At 41.2% G+C, this 20,527-nt stretch overlaps 1 protein-coding gene across 1 annotated transcript in view; it reads left to right on the top strand.

The window, feature by feature from the left end:
* Nucleotides 1-20,527, top strand: part of camk1d (calcium/calmodulin dependent protein kinase ID) — a 186,364-nt gene that overhangs the window by 148,504 nt on the left and 17,333 nt on the right. The gene's annotated exons all lie outside the window — the stretch shown is intronic.

Here is a 20,527-nt window from a genome sequence, read left to right as displayed (position 1 = left end):
TGAGAGTTCAGTGCAGCATCTGCCAACTGTGTTTTAGATGAAGCTGACAGTTGTGCACTATGAACTATGAATTACATACTGGGGTAGATTTATTATGCGGTGTAAAAAAGTGACAAATTTGCCATGCATTACCAGGCTTTACTATGTAAAAAAGGCATATTTTTTTTTATGGCCTTGAAAGTCGTATAAACACAACATGGTATTAATTTGAATTAAACTTGATAATTGTGTTATTTATAAAATGTCACGATAATGCTTAAATCATTTGTTTGAAAATTTCAAATTTTTTGAGCCAACAGTATCATTAAAACTCAGAAAAATCAAGTTTAAACGGACGTTCGTTTCCATGAATCCTCTTTATTTTTCCCAAAGAAGAATTGCTCCAGCAGCCATTTTAGGAGCATTGGCACTCATTCTTGGGAAACAATAATGTGTTTAAGTTTCACTTGGGTGAAATAGAACACAATGAGGGGATTAACTTCCCCTTGAAAACTTGTGGAATAGAAAACAATGAGGGGGTTGATTCCCTTGAAACTGAGTGAAACAGGAAACAACAAGGGAATTAATTTCTCTTTGAAACTGGGTGAAACAGAAACGATGATGGGATTTACTTCTCCTTAAAACTGGATGAAACAGAAAACAACAAGGGGATTAACTTCTCCTTGAAAATGTGTCAAGGACAGACTGTTACTAACTATTCTGTTCCTCTACTATTTTAAGCCTCCATAGGACTCAATGGTACTCGCCAGATCAAACCTGCTGAATTTTTTTTGACAAACAAAAAGTTAACTAAATATTAATATTAATTATGGGAGTTATTTCCGAAAACACATTTTTCAGGGAAGATTTCAGAAAAACTCAAATTTATCAAAATAACATCTGAAAAATTGAGTACAGGTATGGACCTGTTATCCAGAATGCTTGGGACCTAGGGTCCAGACAAGTTATGGAGATCAAAATTACAGAAAGATCCCTTAAGTCTGCTAAAAATCATTCAAATATTGAATAAACCCAATAGGATTGTTTTGCCTCCAATAAGGATTAATTATATCTTAGTTGTGATCAAGGTACTGTTTTATTATTACAGAGAAAAAGGAAATCATTTTTAAAAATTAGAATTATTTGCTTATAATGGAGTCTATGGGAGATGGCCTTTCTGTTATTCTGAACTTTCTGGATAATGGGTTTCCGAATAAGGGATCCCATACACAGGTAAAAACCCAGTGAGGGGCATAGAGTAGGCTATTACTCATCAGACTCACCACAGAAGTCTGATAGTATCACCTCACCTATGCCCACTCAGAGCCCAAGTTGTGAACAGGAAAAAGCCCAGATATAGAGTAATAGAGGAACGGGTTGAGACAGAAATCATAATCAACCACCCGCTGTGGAAAGCAGAGGGATTTACAATGAAAGATGGTGATGGATTGCTTGCATACCTCCCATCTGTACCGACTTTTGTGGGACAGTCACGATTTTAACAGCTCAGTCCCGGATTGGGAGGTATGTGGTTGCATTATACAGTGGGACTTATTTAAAATCACTTGGCAGAATTGCACCTGGGCAATAACCGATAGCAACCAATCTGTGATTACATTTTTTACCCAGCTGTAGGGTTAAGAATGAAAGCAGAATTCTGGTTGTTTGCCATGAGGTACTGCCCAGGTGCAAATTTGCCTAGCGTTTATTTTTTTTATAAAAAAAAAAATTAGGAAGACCAATTGCAAATTTGCTAGGAATAGGCCATTTTATAACAGTGGGTACTGACATCCCAGGCACATTATATACAGTGAGACGCAGTCTGTATTTACAAAACCAGCACATTATATGCAGTGAGAAGCAGTGGGTACAGATGGCAGATATTCAGGCCCTCACTCTATAACACTGGCACTGATACACAGCATTGGCCCCACAAGAGCTGTGATCAGAAACACTTGTCCATCTGTAAGTCTCCCTGGGGATGTCACAAAAATGTGATGTTTTTATACTGACCTCTGCTGGAGAAATAGTAGAAGTGTACATTTGACCTGTAGCAAGTTTATTCTATTTCCTATAAAATATACAAAACCTTTAGTAATATTCCTCCTGTGACAGTGAAAACCTCCATTGCACTAACATACAGTAAAGACCTAATGACCAACTTCTACACAAGCAGCTATACTTCTTGTATGTACAGCTCCCACAGTGCCTATAAAAAAGCATTTCCCCCCATGGAAGTTTCAGTGTTTGTCATAGAACATTGAAATACAGTGTATTTATTTATTTATTTTTTTACATGGATCAACAGAATAGACTTTCTCTTTTGAAAGTGAAACTACATCTCTGCATATTTAAGTTGATTTTGAGAAAACAAAACATAACTGATTGCAATAAGTATACTCCTCCTTAAAAACAAATAATAATAAATAATTAAAATGTGTGGTTGGACTACATTCACTCATGATCCCCATGCAAATGGCAGAGCTTGAGCAGTTTTGCAAAGAGGTGGTGGGGGGTATTACAATGTTCAAATGTGCAAACCTGATAGAGATTTATCCAAACACTCTATAATGCTGCCAAGTTATTCAGTTATTTTGTGTTTCTTTACTGTAACTAATGTAAATCACTTTGCAAAGATCTCTTTTCACTTTGCCATAAAAGTCTATTTCTGTTAATTAAATTCACTCTGATTCTATAAAAAACATGACACCTTCAAAGGGGTTGAAAAGTTTTTATAGGAACTATAATATCATAGTAGATGTTTCACACATACACATCTTGCAACTTAATTACATGTTATTGAAACAAAAAACAAGCAGGTCAGACAGTACAACATTAGTATGTCTATCACAGGAGACTAGGTTTGAGTACTAGACAAAAAGCAGATTATAAACCACAAATCAAGAGGAAATAAACCACTTAGATTATAAACTCTACAGGCAGGGACCTCCTTCCTACTGTGTCTCCTACCACATGGCACTTACTCCCTGTGTATTTATACTTATTTATTGTATTTATTATAACACTTGTCCTCCCTGTGTGTCATTTTGTATATTGTAAGATTGTTCAGCGCTGCGTACCCTTGTAGCACTTTATAAATAAAGTTATACATAATTACATACAAGTGACTTTTTATCTTGTAGATATATAAACTACAGGCCCATAGCCCACAAATTACATTGTATAATATGTGTTTTCTATTCATCAGTATAATACACTTTTTGCTTGCTTGGCTGTTTGAGTTAATACTTCCTCAAACTATTAATTCTCTCACCTTTCTTAAATATTCTGTTATGGCAACAGAAAAGAATTCCAATATTTAAGAAATGCATAGCAGCATCCTGTAAATAGCAGTACTTTGTTGGAGTGTGATATAGTAGAATATGTGTCAGGCATGTTGGTATGCATCCAGAGAGGATGCATAAGGAAATGGTTACAACTAGATTTCATAATTGTATTTTTCTACGAAAGGAATTCTGCCAACTAATCCCAAAGAGCTCCGAGTAATAGTTTATCCTGTAGGCTAAAGCTCACCCACTAGGTTTCTAAAGCAAAAGCAGGATAATAGCTGATCAGACTCCCAACTACAGACCAGTTTTGCCTTTCTTGGGGCTCATTAGTGTAGTACAGGGCAGTTTACTGAACCATAATGATTTATTTTTGAATCCCCACTCCTGGCTCTACCTAAGCTGATAAGAAATCCCTGCAATGACACTGATGAGCCCCAAGAAGGGTGAAACCGGTCTGTAGTTGGTAATCTGATCAGTTATTATCCTGGCTTCTTCTTTAGAGTGGGTGAGCTTTAGTCTATAGAATAAACCCATGTAAATGGAATGTTTTTGTAACTCTTTAGGATTAGTTCCCAGAATGAGGCGCTCTCCACAACCCTAATGATTTATAATTACTGCTCAAATCCATAGAGTACCGAGTATTGTATTAGGACAGTTCTATTGGAGTCAACTATTTACTTAGCTCCTGTGTTTTACTATATCTTCAGCTGACTAATAAGCTCTTTATTATGTCCATGGAACCCTTCATCTTTACTCCCATACACAACTGAATGGAGTCTGTGTTTCCACACATTTATATTTATTAGGTGCACACCATTCTAAAACAGTAACACATTACATCATACCTAACAGCAGTGGTGTTTCAATGCTTTGTGATCCCATAGTTCCCACCTCTTAACATATTTCACACATTGGTCACTGTACTGAAAATAGTTTGAAAATGTAGTGCACCTAATAGATATTAAAGTGTAGACATTGTTATGTCTTTCTGTTTATGTTATATACAGTGGTGTGAAAAACTATTTGCCCCCTTCCTGATTTCTTATTCTTTTGCATGTTTGTCACACTTAAATGTTTCTGCTCATCAAAAACCGTTAACTATTAGTCAAAGATAACATAATTGAACACAAAATGCAGTTTTTAAATAAAGGTTTACGTTATTAAGGGAGAAAAAAAACTCCAAATCTACATGGCCCTGTGTGAAAAAGTGATTGCCCCCCTTGTTAAAAAATAACTTAACTGTGGTTTATCAATTTCGATTTTCAATTTCAATATCAATTTCTGTAGTCACCCCCAGGCCTGATTACTGCCACACCTGTTTCAATCAAGAAATCACTTAAATAGGAGCTACCTGACACAGAGAAGTAGACCAAAAGCACCTCAAAAGCTAGACATCATGCCAAGATCCAAAGAAATTCAGGAACAAATGAGAACAAAAGTAATTGAGATCTATCAGTCTGGTAAAGGTTATAAAGCCATTTCTAAAGCTTTGGGACTCCAGCGAACCACAGTGAGAGCCATTATCCACAAATGGCAAAAACATGGAACAGTGGTGAACCTTCCCAGGAGTGGCCGGCCGACCAAAATTACCCCAAGAGCGCAGAGACAACTCATCCGAGAGGCCACAAAAGACCCCAGGACAGCATCTAAAGAACTGCAGGCCTCACTTGCCTCAATTAAGGGCAGTGTTCACGACTCCACCATAAGAAAGAGACTGGGCAAAAACGGCGCAAACCACTTTTAAGCAAAAAGAACATTAAGGCTCGTCTCAATTTTGCTAAAAAACATCTCAATGATTGCCAAGACTTTTGGGAAAATACCTTGTGGACCGACGAGACAAAAGTTGAACTTTTTGGAAGGTGCGTGTCCCGTTACATCTGGCGTAAAAGTAACACAGCATTTCAGAAAAAGAACATCATACCAACAGTAAAATATGGTGGTGGTAGTGTGATGGTCTGGGGTTGTTTTGCTGCTTCAGGACCTGGAAGGCTTGCTGTGATAGATGGAACCATGAATTCTACTGTCTACCAAAAAATCCTGAAGGAGAATGTCCGGCCATCTGTTCGTCAACTCAAGCTGAAGCGATCTTGGGTGCTGCAGCAGGACAATGACCCAAAACACACCAGCAAATCCACCTCTGAATGGCTGAAGAAAAACAAAATGAAGACTTTGGAGTGGCCTAGTCATCCTATTGAGATGTTGTGGCATGACCTTAAAAAGGCGGTTCATGCTAGAAAACCCTCAAATAAAGCTGAATTACAACAATTCTGCAAAGATGAGTGGGCCAAAATTCCTCCAGAGCGCTGTAAAAGACTCGTTGCAAGTTATCGCAAACGCTTGATTGCAGTTATTGCTGCTAAGGGTGGCCCAACCAGTTATTAGGTTCAGGGGGCAATTACTTTTTCACACAGGGTCATGTAGGTTTGGATTTTTTTTCTCCCTAAATAATAAAAACCCTCATTTAAAAACTGCATTTTGTGTTTACTTGTGTTATCTTTGACTAATAGTTAAATGTGTTTGATGATCAGAAACATTTTGTGTGACAAACATGCAAAAGAATAAGAAATCAGGAAGGGGGCAAATAGTTTTTCACACCACTGTATATTTAGGACCAAAGGCAGAGATTCACACATAAATACAGCTCTGCTCTATAATATTTAGTTATTAATTGAAGATACATTTTGCTGCTTATAATTAGTAAATAAATATGGTTTGCTATACCTTGTATTAAACCGGGCTAAACCTATAATTAAAAGTAAATTCACATTTTGTTACTGTTCCAAATGAGCACAATTAAAACAATTTAGTAGAACACCAGTATTTTTCTGTATAATGGCCTGCTCTTTATCTCACAGCCTAACAGGTTGCAGATAGGAGAAGGTATGGGAATATATAGGTTTTCTGGAAGAAAAGTGTGAGAGAGACCTAGTGGTTAGACTAGGTTCCATTTTGCATGTCTAGATTACTAGGTTGCTCAGGAAATGTTTAGAAAAAAACTATTCTGGTGTACATATTATGTCAAATAAGATGATCATATAATCCCTGTATTTGGGGCATAGTATGCTCCAGGAGTCCAATAACTGCAATTCATGTAGAGTCCCCTGATACTGACACGAAAAAACTACTTTTCAAAATATTAATGTACAGTAAAAGTTGCCTATAGATCATGTTGATTATTATTCGCGGATAGGGCTGCTTTTGTAAGTAATTGTTACTTGAAGTTCCTAAACCTGACTGTCCCTTCTGAGGCTGTCAGTTATAGTTTCTAATGCTAATGGAATACCCATGCACAAATATTGCAGCCCCTTCGTAGAGAAACATGGGGGATTAGATAAGTAATGTAAAAACTTTGGGCAAATTTATAAAGAGCATGCAAACACAATGTTATAATGTAAAATAAGATTTCATTTCTGGTATCAGTATCTGTTAAAGACAAGGCCATGGTTGCACTTGTTTGCACAGATGAGCAACCTGCATTGGCTCTAAAAAAAGAATCCAAGCAGGCCTAGCACACTTGATCATTGTTTTAACATGCAAATTACTGTCACTCACAGCTTCAATTCTCTGATATTATTATTCCACAATCCCAACACTAATCCTGTGATGTTTCCTATACTATTAGAACATTAGCACCCAGAGATACTTATTATTGTACAGGTTATTGGGCTCTAACCCTGCTTCTCCTTAAACTGCCTTCATGCTGATAGTTCAACAGTTTACAATGTTTCCCTATAACTAGCTTGAGCTAGCATCATTTGTCTAAGCTACACCCGCTTCTTCTCCTCCACATTCATCCTTCTTTTACAATTTAAAGGGTAAGAGAAGGCTACAAAATAGTAAAGCTGGCCATACACATGAAGATTTTTAAAAGAACTTTTAATCATCGTTGGACCAGGCTTATACTGAGACAATCGTTTAAAAGTATGATTTGTGACCAGCACGGACGTGTTCCCTGAGAGCTCCCAGGGAGAAACCCCAATCTCTCCCCATCCATCTGGCACAACCTGCCCAAAGGCTCCCATCCTCACCCAGGCAGCTTGAGAGGCAATCCAGCTAACCCCAGCAAAAACCGAGCTCCTGGGCCCAACCTGAAGCCAGAACCGGGTGCGGCCTAGTTGAAGCGAGAAGCCGGGGACTCGCGTGATCGCGCTCCCCGCCGGAGGCGCACCCAGAAGCGCGGTACTGCGCGACGCGGCACAGACTAAGCGCCAACTAAAGAGAGAGGTACACAGGGGAGTAGTGGAAGGGGGGACAAGCCGTGGGACCCTGGGGCCTCACTCCTAGCTCCATAAACCCTGCAGAACAGCCCTATCAGCAAGGCCCCAATACTACCACACAGGGCCCCCTCCAGCATAAGCCTGCCACATTCATAAGGCAGGTAATTCCAGACTGCCACAGGAACCCAGCCTGCTCACCAAACAGGCTCATAAGCCTCTACCCTGCACAATATTAACTGACTGCATGGGAGCAGGACACAGTCTGGCTTGGAAGTCAATGCACACAACATTTAATCCTGACTACTACTACTATATGCACTACATACATACTCCAGTCAACTGCAGGATTATAGATTGATAAGCCAAGACCCAGGGTGGAAGGCAGACCCCACAATAAATACCTGACCAACTGCAACAACCCTGGAGCATAAGTGCTGGGAAATGAACGTTTGTAAAGTTAATATTGCAAAGAACAGTGACACTGCAGGGATGGCAAGCTAAACAACTACACTGAATGTGAATTCCACGTGCCCAATCCTGAACCTGGCAGTCTCCAAAACTCCAATTTACCCTAGCGTTTACTATACCCACATCTGACAATGGGTGGTAGCAAGGCACAGAAAACAAAGTCAGACACGGCCTCTAAACTTGAACAATTTGCACGACACCCCCCTCAAAATGGCGCTGATCCCAAAAGGGCCCATGCTGAGCCGAGTACTTCTCCTCCCCCTCCGCCGCCTCAACCTGAGGCTGCTACTCAACTACTCCTGGATGCTATAACTGATTGCCGAACATCGCTGTCCACCAAGCTAGAAGAGGTAAAGACAGACCTCTCCCTACTGCGGGCGGACCTACAAAATATGCGTGAGCGGGTCAAAGAAACAGAGAACAGAATATCCACTCTGGAAGAAACCTGCAACCCACTCCCCTCTGCACTAACCCGCTTGGACACAAAACTCAAATCCTGTATGGACAAACTGGATGACTACGAGAACAGACAAAGGCGTAACAATGTCCGTCTTGTGGGCCTCCCGGAAAGAATAGAGGGTGCAAACCCAGTGGCCTTCGCTGAAGAATGGCTTAAAAACTCCCTTCCATCGGCTCCACTCTCACAATTCTATGCAGTTGAAAGAGCTCACGAGTGCCGGGTAGGAGCCCCCCTCCGGGTGGTCCCCCCAGGCCCTTTTTAATCCGGCTCCTCAACTTTAGAGATCGTGATGCAATACTCCAAGCGGTCCGTCAAAGCCCAGACATCATGGTGGACGGAAAGAAAGTCTCAGTGTTTCCAGACTTCTCGGCCGAGCTACAGCGCCAGCGGGGAACCTTCACAGCAGTCAAACGCCGACTCCGTGAAGCCAACCTGAAATATGGCATGCTATACCCGGCCAAACTGAGGGTCCAAGCTGGAGATAGAACCATCTTCTTTCAGACACCACAAGAGGCCAGCGACTGGCTAGACACTCGGGGACCTCAATCACCCAGAGCCAGTCCCAACCGACAAAACTAACAGCTACGCAAGGGTAATAAAGACAACCTACCACCACGACAGGTGAGACTGCCTATCCTTAACATACCAGGACGAACACTTGAACTTACAACCACTGATACCTCCATATACTGACACATGTAACGGGCATCCTCTAGCCAAATACTATCGGGAGATTGTGTGCCCAGTCACAACTGCCACCATAAAGCACGTAACACTGCGTGCAACACCAGTGACACTACCTCTATACCAATGTAACCTCAGACAATACTATTATTTTGAGAACCACAACAACTCTCACTACGCTTCACTAGGGGCAGACACACAGAACTTTTACCCTCTGGGGCTATGATCTCCACAACCGGTGAGTGTCCTCCCCCTCTCTTTGTAACTGTTGGAACACTCCTTCTGCACCACAGACACTAGAATGCCCTAAACCCAATGGTGCAAGTCATGTAAGGAACTGTCCTGGACTCGAGAACAATGGCACAGCGGAACTCTGTGCCTCCTTTTTGCTTCATACTCAACGTGAGCTATTCGCTCCCCACGAGCACAACTCACACAAGTTTGGTTAAGGGATTAATACCTGCCAAGTTATAGGTCAGGTCGGGTGGGATGGGTCTCTTTGGGGTTATGTTTCTTTATGACTTTGTTGATATTTGTTATATGTTCTGGTTCACTGGCGTAATATCATATGACACTGGTATAAGCTACTCGCCCTACTCTCCACTAATACCAATTAATTCCCAAGATGAAGGGTTCACTTAAGTTACTTTCTTGGAACATTAGGGGCCTAAACTCCAAATTCAAACGGGCACTGATGTTTGACTATGTTAAAAAATATGTACCTGACCTCTTACTATTACAAGAAACCCACCTGGTGGGCCAAAGGCTGATGGCACTTAAGAGGCCATGGGTGGCTCATGCTTACCATGCCACCTTCTCCTCCCATGCCAGAGGTGTCTCTGTTTTAATTCGTAAGGGCATCCCAATGGAGATACTAGACCTAATAACTGATCACTATGGGCGATTTATACTGATATCATGTGTCCTATTAAACCAACCCCTTACTTTGGCCAATGTATACATACCTCCGCCATTTAACCAGGACTTGTTAGATAATATGATGAATAAATTGATGACCTTCCCGCCAGCCCCCATACTCCTCATGGGAGACTACAATGCCATTCTAGACCCTACTTTAGACAAATTGACACCAGGCCCCCAACCTACACCCAAATTCCCGATATGGGCACAGGCTATGAACCTTACTGACCTCTGGCGTTGGAAATATCCAGACCAAAAGGCATACTCCTGCTTCTCAGCCACATACAACACCCTATCCCGCATTGACATAGCCTTCGCCTCCCCTGACCTCCTCCCCAGAGTGACCTCAGTGGAATACTTACCTAGGGCAATTTCTGATCACTCACCAATTATGGTACAATTAGACCTCCTACAGGACCCAACAAAAACACTATGGCGACTTAGCCCCTTGTGGCTAACGCATGAAAATGTCAAAGAAGCCAACGACAGTGCCCTAAAAGAGTTTTGGGAGTTAAACCCTGGGACTGCATCCACTGATATAGTGTGGGAGGCTTGGAAAGCCACTCTTAGGGGTGTTCTCACCTCGGCAATCACAGGGGTCAGAAAAAAGGCAAAAGAGGAGTTAGAGGAGAGACAAAATAAATTAAGGGAAGCAGAGGAACAATTTATTGCCCATACAGGCCCAGATACCCTACGGACTTTTAGGGCGGCACAAACCGCACTAGAAGAAACCAGAATTAAGCTAACACAGAAAAAGCTGCTCTATGCTACACAAAGAACATTTGATCAAGGGGAAAAAAACGGTAAGATCCTTGCCTATCTCTCAAAAGCCCAAGCCCCCCACAACATCATCACTAAGATCACCTCCATGAATGGGGACATGGTTACGGAGACAGCCCACATAACCAACATTTTCGCACAATACTACCAACAGCTTTATACCACCAAAGCCAATTATACCCCATTGCAATTATCCAACTACCTGGACACTATTCCCATTCCCCGACTATCCCCCCTACTCAGGGCCCAACTCAACAGCCCCATCACACTTCAGGAGGTACAAGAGGCAATAGCCTCGCTCCAACCCAACAAAACACCAGGCCCAGACGGATTCCCCGCTGACTGGTATAAGGCATCCACAGAACTTATCTCCCCCTGGCTACACAAAACCTTGCTTGACGCGACAGAGGAAAATAAACTTCCCCGTACCTTTAACACTGCCCTCATTGTGGTAATGCCTAAAGAGGGTAAGGATCCACTGGAGTGCGGCTCTTACAGACCCATCTCCCTCCTCAATGTGGATGCAAAAATTTTTGCAAAAATCCTCTCTGAGCGCCCGACCAAACAGGCTTTATGCCAAACAGGTCTACCAATATAAACATCCGTAGGTTATTTACTAATATCCATGCCAACCATATCAATAAAGGTTCACGAGTAATAGTCTCGCTTGACGCAGCCAAAGCCTTCGACTCTGTCGAATGGCCTTACCTCCTGAAACTTCTCGAGAAGTTTGGCCTTGGCGCTCAGTTTAGTAAATGGGTGGGGATGCTGTACGAAGCACCAACAGCAAGAGTCAACGTAAACAGACATCTATCCCCAGAATTCTCTCTATCCAGAGGTACACGACAAGGTTGCCCACTATCACCCCTCCTGTTTGCCTTAGCAATAGAGCCCCTTGCCATTCTGATTCGACATTCCCCAGCAATTACAGGTCTCAAACTGGGGGCTGTGGAGGAACGTATATCCTTATATGCTGACGATGTCTTACTGTATTTGGACTCCCCCGGTGCCTCACTACAGACAGTTCTACGCATAGTGAAACATTTTGGGTACTTCTCCGGTCTGAGAATCAACTGGGACAAATCTAGTGTATTCCCTATAGACCCAAATATGAACCCCAATATGTTCCCTCCTACCCCCCTGCAATGGGTTGAAGCATTTAAATATCTGGGCATCCAAGTACGGAAGGAACTGAGCGACTTTATTCCCAATAACCTAGATCCTATCCTTAAAGCCATGAAAGAGAAACTACAGGTATGGGCCAACCTCCCCCTATCTATCTGGGGCAGGATCAACCTGCTAAAGATGATATTCCTTCCTAAATTTCTCTATATTTTCCATAACTCGCCTATTTTCATTCCATCCAAATTCTTCACCTCTCTAGACCAAACACAGACAGCTTTCCTGTGGGCCAATAAACCTCCCAGATTCTCCAGAGCCAAGCTTAGAGCACCAATTACAGAAGGCGGCCTAGGCCTCCCACACTGGCAATTTTACTTCCTAGCCGCACAGGTTTACTATGTACAATGGTGGTTCTCTCCTGATCTTACCAACCCTAATGTCCCACTACAGGCAGCCCTAGCTAGCTCAATGGAATCATTAAAATATATCCCATTCCGTAAATTATCAGAAATTCAGACCAATCACCCAGTCATTGTGACACCCTACAAAGTATGGCAAAAGACACTAAAATTATACAAACTGGAGCCTCCAATCCTATCTCCGGGCCTGCCATTGTGGGGAAACTCCTACTTACCCAACTTCCAACAAATTGCCCCATACCGAATATGGCCTCACTGGGGCATACGCACACTGGGAGATGTGACCAACGCTGGGGCCCTGCTACCTAGGAACCAGATTAGACATGCAGACACAGGAGAGCTGCTACCCTGGTTCTCATACTTACAACTCCAACAGGCCTTCCGACACCAATTCCAAAGAACTATAGTTCCCTTTACGCTCACTAAGCTTGAAACTACCCTCCGAAACCCCCTTTCCAAAAAGCTGATTGCCACACTATACTCCCTGCTCCTCTCCACCCTCCAATCTCCCTTTCTGACAGCTCAAAAAGCCTGGTGCCAAGACATACCGGAGCTGGACAATGAAGATTGGGAGGAAGCGACAGACAGGGCCTATGACTATCTGATCTCTACAAGAGACAGGTTAATCCAGTTCAAAATCATACATAGACTCCATCTGACCCCATTTCGACTATACCGTATGGGAATCCGCAATTCGTCCCAGTGCCCCAAATGTGGTGCCCCAGAGGCCAACTACTTTCACTTGATGTGGTCTTGCCCACAAATACACCAATTTTGGAATCAGGTCCTAGACCATATCCAAAACACAACATCCTTACCTAAAATACTCAGTCCCAAGGTCTGCCTACTTGGCATTGTGGATGACATTACCCCCAAAACAGCATTGCGCATCCTTTATAGAACACTACTGTTTTATGCCAGGAAAACCATCCTCTTTCAGTGGATGGCACACTCTCCCCCAACAATTGCCAGCTGGCTCAATTTACTTAAAGCCCTTCTACCACTGATACAAATCACCTATATAGCAAGAGGATGCCCTCAAAAGTATGACAAGATATGGGGAACATGGGTCGAAGCCATGGAATAACGCCACAGGGGCCTCCTTGGGAACGCAAACCTCCACTGGCAATCCCAAACCCTCCCCTCCTTGATAGGAATCTGAACACCATTTTGAGTAGGACATTACTGATTATTTAACCCAATGTACCGTTACATTCTGGCATGAAAAGAAAACGCTTGTAGAACCAATGTCAATGTTTTATGTTGTTTTATGTTACAAATGAATAAATAAACACCTTTGAAAAAAAAAAAGTATGATTTGTCCATCAATGAAAATGACCATTTCAAGCAATATCGTCTAGTTGAAGCTAGGAAAACTACCTGCTTGGCACTGCATATATTAGGACAATGGGCAATTTTCATTGCTAATGACAAAAATTTTTAAACCTGCTTGATTGATTTTCTGACTGTTGTCGGATGAAAAATCACTGGATGTGTGATTGTTCGGAGACTACTAACCTTATGGTAATTTGATGGATTTGTCATGTTGCACTGAAATTGGGAGAGAAAAATCTTAACATGTATGGCCACCTTAAGACACCTGAATATATGTGAAGGTATTCTGACTCCAATTGCTGTGATAATGGCTGAGTTTCCCCTGAGACCTTTCTCCCTGGGCCTGTATGGAGCTGGGCACAACCACTGTGGGCAATCTTTGCCAGATAGCAGAACTCACCAGACACTTGGAATCCACAAAGGTTTTTTATTTGAAGCAGTATAAATGCTGGAGTGGGTATGCAAATGTTGGAGTGGATGAACAAATGCTGGAGGTCAAAAAGAATATTGCTTTCCTAACCCCTGGAGTTGCTCCTCACACTTGGAAAGCAGGAACAGGAATGGTATGATGGGAGGAACTGACATCACATGTAAGGAAGGAGGAATGGGAGGGTCAGCAGGCTTAGAAATAAACAACTTGCAATATGACCTTGGTCACTAGGTGGCAGTATAACTGTATATGTGCATATAAATCATGATATGTAAACCTAATCACAACTACCAGAAGGGTAGGCCCTTTTTCCATTAGCTAGTACTGGCTTCAAGCCTGCATTGATAACTGCCTAGTTATACACCGACATGTCTATGACCCACCATATAAGCCCAAACCATGCAAATAGGGATAATTGTTAAGCATGGGTCCCTTCCCCCCTGAAATAAAAAATAACTTTGTATGGCCATTGTGTGGCGTTTACCTCCTTTACACACCTCAAACTTCAACTGGCAGAAGTGGGCAAGGCGAGGACTATCGCGTGGCAGGCCCTGCAGTCTGGCCTGGGGGGGGGGGGGGGCTGCAGTTTCGTGGTGTGCTGTATATGGTAGTTACTCCACTGCTCCTAGTTCTGCTAAAGCTTGGAACTAAATTATGATGCATATCGAATGTGGCTTAGGGGTACACATACTTTCCATAACTTTCCTTATAGCTATTACTTTAGGGCATAATCCCACTATATTGTCAACTGTGCATTAGAGAACAGAGAATTGTTGTAAGGACTTATATATTTTTTTTAAATGCTTAAAGTCCTCTTTACAACCAAATGCCATAAATGTGCCCTGTTATACAGCCTTTTTTTTATATGGGTTAAATTAACATCTGTTGCTTTTTGTTAATACATGAATATTTGTTCATGCTTTTTATGTATCAACCCCAGAGCTGACATAAATAGGTACATTGTACAAGTGCAGTTGCCATCAGCAACCAATCAGCAATTTGTTTTAAACATTCTACTACAAGTTAGAAAATAAAAGCAAAGATTGACTGCTGATGGCTGCTGCACTTGTTCAATTTAGCATCTTTGTTTGTAAGCACTGTGCCAAACATCTAGCGTCACCCATAGCTTCACAACTGGCCTAAATGGGCAAAGTAGCGCCTGGGCAGCAATCCATGGAAACCAATATTTGATTTTACTTGTTCTATCTACAGATGGTTGAAAAAAAGATAATCACTGATTCATACCTCCCAGCTGTCCCGATTTTTGCCTCTTTTGACAGCTCAACCCGCAGTCCCAGATTCTTACTGAAAAGTCCCTCATTTCCCTTTGATAAGAAGCTAAAAAAGATACAAATTTAATTAAAAAGGAGCTTTTGGCAGAAAACCCAGAAAGTTAACAAGCTTCACCTGCACTTAGAAACATTGTTTCTCATATTTAATTTAAAAAGTAGCTTTTGGCAGAGAGCACAGAAAGGTAAAAAGCGCCCCCCACTGAGATACAATTGTAACTAATAAGCTAAACAGGTCTCTTGGGGGAACTGAGACTTGCAGCTTAAAGGGCAATTTCACCTTTTTCAGCAAAACTGTAATAACACATAAAACAGGACCCCAAAAACCCCAGAAATGTGTTCAAACTTTAAATAACCTGCCAAATGTAGTCAAATGGGAGTGGTATTTGGGAAATGTGGTTGCTGCACGCGGCATTTATTTTTGTCCCTCTTTTACATTTTCAAAATGTTGGGAGGTATGCTGATGCTCTGTGTTTATCACTATGCCAATTTTTTTAGAACAATGCTGTCCACATCATACAAAATGCTGATTTTAAATTAAACACCCATGATAATATATTGTAAAGGATAAAGGACACGATTGAAATGTTTTAAATACAGATGAAGTTTGCAAAAGCCGTCATTTGCATTGCCATAATGTTCATACAAAGAGCACTAATAAGAAGAATTAAATAAAAAGGCAGTTAAGCCAGCAGATGGCATCCTAATGTCTTAAATTATGTCCTTGTCTGAACTGAACTTTTTTAATCTTTCCCCAAAGCATATTTTAAATATAATATATACACTAACTGTATTTTTATAAGCTTTGTCCTGGGGTGCAGTATGTCATATTCTATTATGTAGATGTTGGTTTATTCCAAAATGCACCCAGTTGTTTTCTGTAAACTGACATATAGATAAAATCCTGTGAAACTGTTAATTTAGCAAGCATATAAGTCTGTCATTGACTTATTACATGTCGCCACATGCACAGACACTAATCAAGGCAGTGCAGTTAGAATGTTCTAGTATAGAGTACATTTGTAATATAGTATGTTTGTGACAGAATTAATTCTAGCAATGCTTCCAATACATACATAAGGGAGTGTAAAGTTGCAGCATAGAGAGGATTGCCCTGCTGTGTGTGGCATTATACATCATTTAGTTGCAACTGTTTGTAAATGATCTGGTTCATATTTTATGTGCATTCTTAGTATTGATGAAAAACGTGATTGTGCAAATCTCCTTATAGACCTATAAGAATTCTTTTGCACCATCTGTCTGCTTTTAAGTCTCTGTTTCAAGGGCTCGTAGAGATGGGCATTTCACCCTGTGTTCCCCTGCAGTGTAATGCTGTAATGGTCCACCTCAGGGAAATGCAGGAACAGACACTTGTAAGTATGAGCCCTAAGAAAGGACTTTTTTTTTTGCCAAATTTTGCAGATAAACATTTGTAGACGTCATTAGATACTGTTCAACAAAAGGCATGGTTATTTTAATCTTCTGCTTCCAACACCATCATTCTCTCAGTATCTGTAGGGCTTGTTTATGTATGCAAAGTGCACCCTGGCACGAAGAGGCACCTAGGTAACCTGCCTTCTATTAGTCCCCTAAACATTATTTAGATGCGCAGGTTAGTGAGCACCAGTGGGTGCAAAGGAGCCCTTTCCTTACATTTTAGTAAAGGTCTACCAGATAGTCAGATAGTCATCAACCTGTCTTGTGAGAGATATTGTGACTAGTCTATAGAACCAAAAGTGAGAATTTCACTTTATAGTGATAATCATTCCATCAACTTTTTTCTTCATTTTTAACATCTTAACACAAACAATTAAATAAAGTGACCACATTTATAAACTGCTCTCTGGATTGATGGATTTAGTATATCATTGGTGTGTGCTCTTTTTACCTTAACAATGTAGTAGTGCTAACTCTCCGAATCTGACTCCTGCATGAAGAGACAATGAAGAGAGACAAATGCTGGATGTGGATACTAAAGATTTGCTTGATTAGTTCAATAATGGTACAGCTTTTTTTTTTAGTTTATTTAACATAACATTATCTAACAATACAATAAACAACGTATGCAGTCAAGATGGTAGTGGGCAGGGTCGGACTGGACCGCCGGGACACCGGGAAAAATCCCAGTGGGCCCTGGCGGCCCAGACCTGACCCTTGCCGGTGCTCCCCCGGCCTCCTGCTCCTCACCTGACGCGTTAAATGTACGTGCTCGGGGGAGGACGTTGGGTGGGGTGCCCTGCGAGGGGGGGTAGGGGGCCGGCGTGGGCACCTGCAGGGCTCCTGGGGCGGGAGCCACGGTGGGCCCTTCACCCCCCAGTCCGACCTTGGTAGTGGGATTTACAAACTGAAGTTTGTCATGGCACATTTTAAGCAAGACTTAAAATTAGCTTTCACATATTAATAATTCCATCATGCATAAAAATATATGTATTCAAGCAACTAGGCAGGTTTAGGTTGGGAGTGTCCCAGTTTGGGTTGGGTCATTAGGGAGATCAAACATTTGATTGCTGTCCAGCCAAGGAGCCCATATATTCTCAAATTTCTCCATGGAGCCTCAGTCAATGTATGTAAATTTAATCAGGAGAATAGCTTTGTTAACAAGTGCTGTTAGGCAGGGAGGCAAATGGCATTAAGGTGCACCTGCCAAGCTTTTTATTTTTTGGTTAGGAAAAGAAAAACCCAATTCACACGAATCAGGCTAATCAGATGAAGGAATGTGCCCCTAAGTGATGTATTTTAATATAAATATATAAGATACATTTTCCCCTTTAACAGAGACAATTGTGTTCTTTTGTTGTGTTCTTAGGTTCCCTCCACCATATATGAGCAAATGCTTTTGCACAGATGAGAGTCATGATATATTTTCCTATAATAATAGGACATTTCTATATTCTTTAGGTGTTTTATATAGTATATATGTTTTATATAGTAAATATGGTATATTGCTATGGCGGGGGCATTGGGTGTTTTATACAGAATATATATTCTTCTCCAAATGCTATTGTGCCTGTTTATTTCATGTTATGTAGAACCTGTAAGAGTTCTGTTCTAGTCTCCTTTTTCCTATTTATTATGGTAATGGACACCATACTATCCTTATACATGTAGATTTACAGCCTGCAGAAACAGTTAGTGCTGTGCCTCTACCTTTTATTATTGTAGGATCTTAAACAAATAATTAAAGTTCTGGTGTTGCTTACAGCCTTGTGTTTATGAAAGTACAGTAGATTGAAGTTCAGTAAGGCAACTTAGGAAGAAAAAATAAATGATCACTTTCAGTAAAGCCAAAGAAACCTTCCTTTTTACTTAGTAACACAAAATAAAAGCAAGGGGTATTTTGCTAACCTTTGTAGTCCATAAGAGGTCGCCAGCCATACAGAGGATTGTTTATTCCACTGAGCTGTGTCATAAATCCATTACTTGTGAGTCTGGTTCAAGCAAAGAACTTCTTTTCTGTGAAGTCAGCATTGCTCAGGGTGCAGCACAGCTCATGAACACAATGCTAACATCTGAAGAACTAAAATAAGCAAAGGCTTTGGCTGTGGCTTTTATGTAATTGGCTAGAGTGCTTGCTTATATAAACAGAATGAGATCATCATTGTATGTATCTATTATTTGCAGAATGGTACAACAAATATTGAATTGGAACTGGCTAAGTGAGGGGAGCAGTAGTTCAAAACCACTGCATGCCCACATGTTGCCTTCTTTATGCAAGTAATTTTCAGTATTATAAGGTTGATCAATGCTCTTTATAAGCACTACCAATGCATACAGAAAGATGCCTGTTTAATAAATTATTTTCCACTTTAGAACATTTTGACAGAGTGCAGAAAATAATGGTCCAATCCTGTATACAGTTTGGAACAATATTGGCCATACACTGATCCAGACTTTCCAGACTACCTGGGCCCAATTTGGCAACAGATACACAGGGACAATATCTGGATGATTCGATCATCTGCCCTGATTCGATCATCTGCCCTAGTGAGGCCAGTCGGACAAGGACTCCATCAACCCACTGTCAGTGCTCCTCATCTGACGGAATCTCAAATCTCTGTGGTTTTCGACCAGATATCAGTCATTCAGGCCCATTAGTTGGCCTCACACACCACCCAAAATAATTTTGGAGGAACCGACTTGGCAGCTTTTATTGGCCCATGTATGGCCACTATAAGGGCAGTGCTAAGTACTGATATCCACGGAAAAATGTGCTTTACTCAATTTGTAAACCCTTTCAGAAAAATATTTCAGTCAGGAAAATGTTAGTGTAGGAATGTGTATTGAATTTCTAGGTAACTATACAGATTCCCCAGTTAGATCTCAAATAAAGCTGAGCAGACTGTACAGCTTACTTACTAAAATGGTGCATTTTTCCCAGCAGGCCTTTGATATTGCATCTGCTAGAGTAAGCTACAATTTTTTGTGTAACAACTTAATACAATTTTTTGTGCCCTACTTTGAAGGTACAAAAGTTTGACAGTTGACAGTAATTTTCAGGCCTATGATTAGTAGAAAGAACAGGGCTCCTTGGACACTATTGGCTGTTTTTACACTGGATGTGTTAACACCTACATTTGCGGACCAATCTTTTACTGCAGTTGGGGCAGACAAGTTGTACTTTTTGCTTTTAACCCTATTCATTTTGTTGGCAAATGTGTGCACCAACTCCACATGCACAACTTGTGCACTAGAACCAGCAAATTTAGACAACCTAAAACTAGGGGAAGGCAGGCAAAAGATGTACCTCCATGGCACTCAACCTTGTTGTGCCCTAGGCACATGCCCTTCTGCTTACCCTAAGTTCCATTCGCTACATTAGTGCCACCTAGAATACTATATCACATTATACGCATATGGCTATGCAACTTTCATTGTAATGAGTACATTAACATGCAGCTTTGGACAGACTCTAACTCCAGGAGAAAGGATTTACATAAAGAAAGGGAATGTTTGTACGTATCCCATAGCATTAAGATTCAGAGCATTAACTGAGCATGCACTCTTCTACCCATTGACATGAACTATGTTTTCATTTTGTGTTTGTAATGTAAGTTAAAGTGCAGATCTCTTGGCATTTGTGTGTCAATCATAGCCTCAATGGATTTCAAAGGCGATAAGGAGTTTTCTCACACA

The sequence above is a fragment of the Xenopus tropicalis genome, chromosome 3 (assembly GCF_000004195.4).
Source record: "Xenopus tropicalis strain Nigerian chromosome 3, UCB_Xtro_10.0, whole genome shotgun sequence".
NCBI classification, from domain to species: Eukaryota; Metazoa; Chordata; class Amphibia; order Anura; family Pipidae; genus Xenopus; species Xenopus tropicalis.
Note: the sequence above shows the minus strand (reverse complement) of the source record. Positions and strands in the feature narration are given on the sequence as shown.